Source organism: Anomaloglossus baeobatrachus, chromosome 6 (assembly GCF_048569485.1).
Source record: "Anomaloglossus baeobatrachus isolate aAnoBae1 chromosome 6, aAnoBae1.hap1, whole genome shotgun sequence".
NCBI classification, from domain to species: domain Eukaryota; kingdom Metazoa; phylum Chordata; class Amphibia; order Anura; family Aromobatidae; genus Anomaloglossus; species Anomaloglossus baeobatrachus.
Genome location: NC_134358.1, coordinates 520,212,682 through 520,218,681, shown reverse-complemented (window position 1 = coordinate 520,218,681; position 6,000 = coordinate 520,212,682).

Below are 6,000 nucleotides of genomic sequence, written 5' to 3'. Positions count from 1 at the left end.
TAATCTGGCCCTAAGGCTGGGGCCCAGTGTTCAACCTCACACCCACAGGTACTCTTGAAGGTAGGGAGGTCCGGACTCCCAACCTGGCCCTATCTCCTGTCCTTGTCCCTGATCGTAAGACCCCCCTCCACAACCCAAAACCCATTGGGAAGGGCAAGGACAGAAGTCAACAAACCCACCGACAAATAAAGACTAACAGGGGTAACAATGACAACTCCTACACACGTCAACCACACATAAAAAGGGCCACTAAAAGTGCACAAAGGGAAACAACATAAAAGGGGGGACGTATACAGGTTACTGGGTAACTTACAAACCATACAACCAGCACACCACGAACTGCTGCAGCCTGCACCAATGCTGCAGCCAACAAAACCAAACTGTAAAAGGGTTTCTCCAGCTCCTTACTCCTCCTGGCCAAGCTTCCAAATGAATAAAAATAACAGGCACCCTTTGCTGGAAGCAGAGGGTATATATAGGACCTGGGAGTGGTCCAAACTGGAAACACCTGACCAGGAGTCAGGAGCTGCTGGAAGGTAAACTGACATTAACCCTCTCCTCCCCAAAGGAAAGGGTATCCATTTAATCAGTAAAGTCTCACAAGGTAAAGTGAGACTCTGACCCAGAACCTGTTACTAAATTCTACAACAGAGAGACGACCGTGACACATTGATGTCACAATATGGTAATAATGCACACAGTCATGGATGGACTGGGCTAGGGGGTAGAGGGGCAGACTCCCTTTTGGCCAGTCCCCCAGCAGCAGTTTCGGGATGCCTGGCCATCTGCTGCTTTCGTAGACAGCTGCCAGCATTGTCCGCTAACGAAGCACTTCTATCAAAGTTTTAATCCTCTTAATATGTTGCAATCATCATATTATATAACACTCTACTTACAATAGCTCATTTTGCCTTTCTACCCCATTAATTCTTCTCTTTTCTCAGCTCTTTGTAGAAAAAGGAAGTCTCTTGTACTTGCATGAATCATTCCCTCTTCAACTTCTGACTATATGAGGGCTTGTACTGTACAGAGGGGGCCTGTAAGTAGGCTTATATACTGTATAGAGGGGGCTATGTTACATCTCTGGTGATTTGCATAGTTATGGTCATGTGCTGACTGGAGTCTGGGGCTGCACGCAAGAGCTCACCCCGTGAGGTCAAAATGATCACAAGAATGGTGAGCAAAAATCCCAGAACCACACGAGAGTACCTAGTGAATAACCTGCATAGAGCTGAACCACCGTAACAAAGGCTACCATCAGTAACACACTACGCCGCCAGGGACTCAGATCCTGCAGTGCCAGACATGTTTCCCTGCTTAAGCCAGTACATGTCCGGGCCTGTCTGAAGTTTGCTGAAGAGCATTTAGATTGTCCAGAAGAATATTGGGAGAATATCATATGGTCTGATGAAACCAAAGTAGAACTGTTTGGTAGAAACACTACTCGTCGTGTTTATAGGAGAGAGAATGCTGAGTTGCATCTAAAGAACATCATACCTGCTATGAAGCATGGGGGTGGAAACATCATGCTTTGGGGCTTTTTCTCTGCAGAAGCACCAGGACGACTTTTTCGTGTATGTGAAAGAATGAATGGGGCCAAGTCTCGTGAGATTTTGAGTGAAAACCTCCTTCTATCAGCAAGGGCATTGGAGATGAAACGTGGCTGGGTCTTTCAGCATGATAATGATCCCAAGCACACAACCAGGGCATAGAAGGAGTGGCTTTGTAAGAAGCATATGAGGTCCTGGAGTGGCCTAGCCAGTCTCCAGATCTCAACCCCAAAGAAAACCTTTGGAGGTAGTTGAAAGTCCATGTTGCCCAGGGACAGGCCCAAAACATCACTGCTTTACAGGAGACCTGCATGGAGGAATTGGTCAACATACCACCAACAGTGTGTGCCAACCTTGTGAAGACTTAGGGGTACTTTGCACACTACGATATCGCAGCTGGGATGTCGGTGGGGTCAAATCGAAAGTGACGCACATTCGGCGTCGTTGTCGACATCGGAGTATGTGAATCGTTTTTAATACGATTAACTAGCGCAAAAGTGTCAAAATTGTATGATCAGTGTAGTGTCGGGCATTTCCATAATGTTGCTGCAGCGACAGGTACGATGTTGTTCCTCGTTCCTGCGTCAGCACACATCGCTGTGTATGAAGCCGCAGGAGTGAGGAACATCTCCTTACCTGTGTCCCGGCTGCAATGAGGAATGAAGGAGGTGGGCGGGATGTTTACGTCCCGCTCATCTCCGCCCCTCCGCTTCTATTGGCCGCCTGCTGTGTGACATCGCTGTGACGCCGCACGACCCGCCCCCTTAGGAAGGAGGCAGTTCGCCGGCCAGAGCGACGTCGCAGGGCAGGTGAGTGCATGTGAAGCTGCCGCAGCGATAATGTTCACTACGACAGCTATCACAAGAGATCGCATGTGCGACGGGGAACAAAATATTGAGATTAGCTTTTGTTTTTGACCAAATACTTATTTTCCACCATAATTTGCAAAACAAATCTTGTCAAATCAGACAAGGGGATTTTTTGGATTTGTTTTCTCTTTTTGTCTCATAGTTGTGGTTTACCTATGATGTCAATTACAGGCAAATCTCATCTTTTTAAGTTGGAGAACTTGCACAATTGGTGGCTGACTAATTACTTTTTTACCAATATTTCTCCGTGGGGCAGCTCCCATGAGCAATATTTTTCTCAGCCCTAATCGGACCAAGAAAACAGTCGCAGCATGCTGTCTATGGGGTGAGAGAAACATCGCATTGCTCTTGCATTACACCGGTGTAACGCGAGAGCAGTGTGATTCTCGCATCAGCCGGCAATGGAGGAGATAGGGAGATAAATCCCTCCCTCCCCTCCGCAGCGTTGACCCTCCCCTCCGCAACTGTGATCTGATCACATGATCGGACCACAGTCACATGAAACTCGCATGACACTCGGCTCCCACTGTGCTTTGAGCGTGTGCCGAGTGTCATGTGAGCACTCGCAGTAATTTCCGTGTGGCCTCAGCCTTACACATCAGATTAGGAAATGAAAGCTGGGGCCTGATTGGTTACTATGGACTGCATGGCCAGTTGTTAAATAATGCCTAAGGTGCATAAAACAGATAGTGGAGATGTTATCCATAACAGCCAATAAGGTCATTACTTAGATCTTTATTAATTGTCCTGGTGGTTATTATTCGAACCTTTTACTTGGAGTATTACTTTCGTAATTGACACCCGAATTCCTAGCTTTCAGATGATTTTTAACTGTGGCACTCAACCAACACTCCTATAACAAGAGCGCATTCCCAATAACAGTGATATAGTGCCCCATACACACTAGTAAGGTGTCCCCATAAATGGTGTATAGTACTATCCATACACTGGAATACATTTTTCTTGTAAATGGTAGTGAAGTGTCCTCATACGCAATGGTAAGGTGTTCCCATTCATAATGGTATAATGCCCCCATATACAGGTATAAGGTGTCCCTATATGTGGTGGTAAAGTACCCTCATGCACAGGGGTGAGGTGTCCCCATACATGGTGTAAAGTACCACCATACACAGGGGTGAGGTGTACCCCCATACATGGTGTAAAGTACCCCCATATACAGGAGTGAGGTGTCCCCATACTGGTGGTAAAGTACCACTATACACAGGGGTGAGGTGTCCCCATAGATGAGGATAAAGTACCACTATACACATGAGTGAGGTGTCCCCATAGATGGGGTAGAGCACCACTATACACAGGGGTGAGGTGTCCCCATAGATGAGGGTAAAGTACCACTATACACATGGGTGAGGTGTCCCCATAGATGGGGGTAAAGTACCACTATACACACGAATGAGGTGTCCCCATGGATGGTGTAAAGTAACACCATAGACAGATGTAAAGTGTCTCCGTACATGGTGGTACAAGTACAGTGCACATGTACATGTAACGCCCCACTGGGCAGGTGGTTAACCTACTCGTTGCCGGGCCATTGCGGGTCGGGTCAGGCATTGTCACGAGTGGCCTTGCCCGGTTCCGTTGCCCCAAGGCTGTATGTAGAGTGTGAATGTGGAACACTGGCGATTAACTCCCCCTTACCTGAGATGAATACCGCACCTTAACTGAGCTGCAGTACCCGATGGCAACCAGTGTTATGATTCAGGGACCGAGGAGGGTCAAAAAATGCGGAAACCCAAAAAGTAACCAGAGTGGCTAGAACCTTAACGGACTGCAAACCTAATCCTGACACACAACTAGAAGTAACCGTGGGACGAGCCTACGATGACCTAGTCGTCTCGACGCAGCTGGAGAACTAAATATTCTTACAGATAGAAATAAAAGAAAAGCTAATCTGCCTCGGAGCAATCCCCAAAGCAATCTCCAAAGATATAGATAGCCCCCCACATGTAAAGACTACGGTGATATAGGAAAACACAATACAAAGCTAGAAAAACAGGTTCAGCAAAGGTAAGGCCCAAACTATGTTTATAGGGAAGGATAGGAAGGAGTACTGTATACAGGCATAAAAACCTTAATAAATACCAGCACGTCTGAAATAGAAAAACCCTGAGACCAAACAGCCTCTCCTCCACTATATCAGCACTCTGATGTTACTGGGATCCAAAAACACTAAGGCCCGTTTCACACGTCAGTGAAAAACACTGACGTTTTTCACTGGCGTGTAAAACATGCACATGTCCCTCCATGTGCCGTGAATTACGGCACACGTGGGTTGTCTAAGTGCAATCCGGGCTCCGTTCTCCGTGGCCCGTGATTGCACTTAAAGATTAACTCACCTGTGCCTGCTCCCGCTCTCCATGGTGCTGATCGCTCCCGCGGTGCAGCATCCGGCCGGCGCTGACCCCCGCAGCAGCTGCTTCCGGGTCGGCTGTGTCGTGCCTCATGAATATGCGCGACAGTAATGAGCCGGCTCAGAAGCAGCAAGCCGCACAGGCTGCAGAGGACATCGCTGGAGCCGGGTGAGTAAAAATGATTTTTATTTTAAAAGCACGTTTTTTTCTGGCACGTGTTTCACGGATCCCACCACTGCGTGGTCCGTGGGACATCAGATGCCTGAAAAAAATGGACATGTCTCCGTGCGGCAATCACGGACACGCGGGTACGCCGCACGGAGACACGTGCAGTGAAAAATCACTGATGTGTGAGCAGACCCATTCATTATAATGGGTCTGCGTATGTCAGTGATTTTGGTATGTTTAAAAAAAAGCACAAACATACCAGAATCACTGACGTGTGAAAGGGGCCTAATATAGATGAGGGACTGAATTAATACCAAGCATGACAAAACACAATACATTGCAGAATCATGGAGCTGGCTATACAGACACTTTCACCAGGAACTCCACACAGGCAAAATAGGAATCAAACATTGGTATCAAAGCAGAAAAAACAATAAGAAAGTGGAAACAATAAGCAGAGGTACAAGACCAACTTATCTGAGAGGAGTTCTGGTAGAGAGCAGGGCTGGTTTCAGAATCTCCTTAACACACAGGCTATCCATTGAGCACCGGCAAGTAACAGGAGAAAACTACTCAGCTATATAGCTCAATCTGAGAGACCTCATTGGCAGTCCTCCACAGGTGTGTGGCTTTCATTCCAGAAATCAACTGTACCGCCAGCACTGATCACAAGAGGGAGCCCCAAATTGGAAAATGTATTCACAACAGACTAGAGCCTAAGGGGTGCCACGTTCCCCCACAGCAAATGGCAGCACTCCCGGGCTGCAGCAAAACACAATTAAGGCCGCAATTTTTATTTGCATGTAACAGGTTAACAAATAACATTTTTTCCTTTATGGGAGGCAGCAATAATTTTCAAAATGTTTCAAACATTTTCAACAATTCCGGTCACTGTTCATCAAAACATTTCAAAGCAAGCAATTATCAGCAATTAGAAAACATTCTGCATTTCAAAAACATAAACAATTATTCTTTCTTGGCTGTTGGTGGTTGTTCCGGAGGGCCTATCCCGACCCCCTGGTTTGGCACAATCACTGGACATCC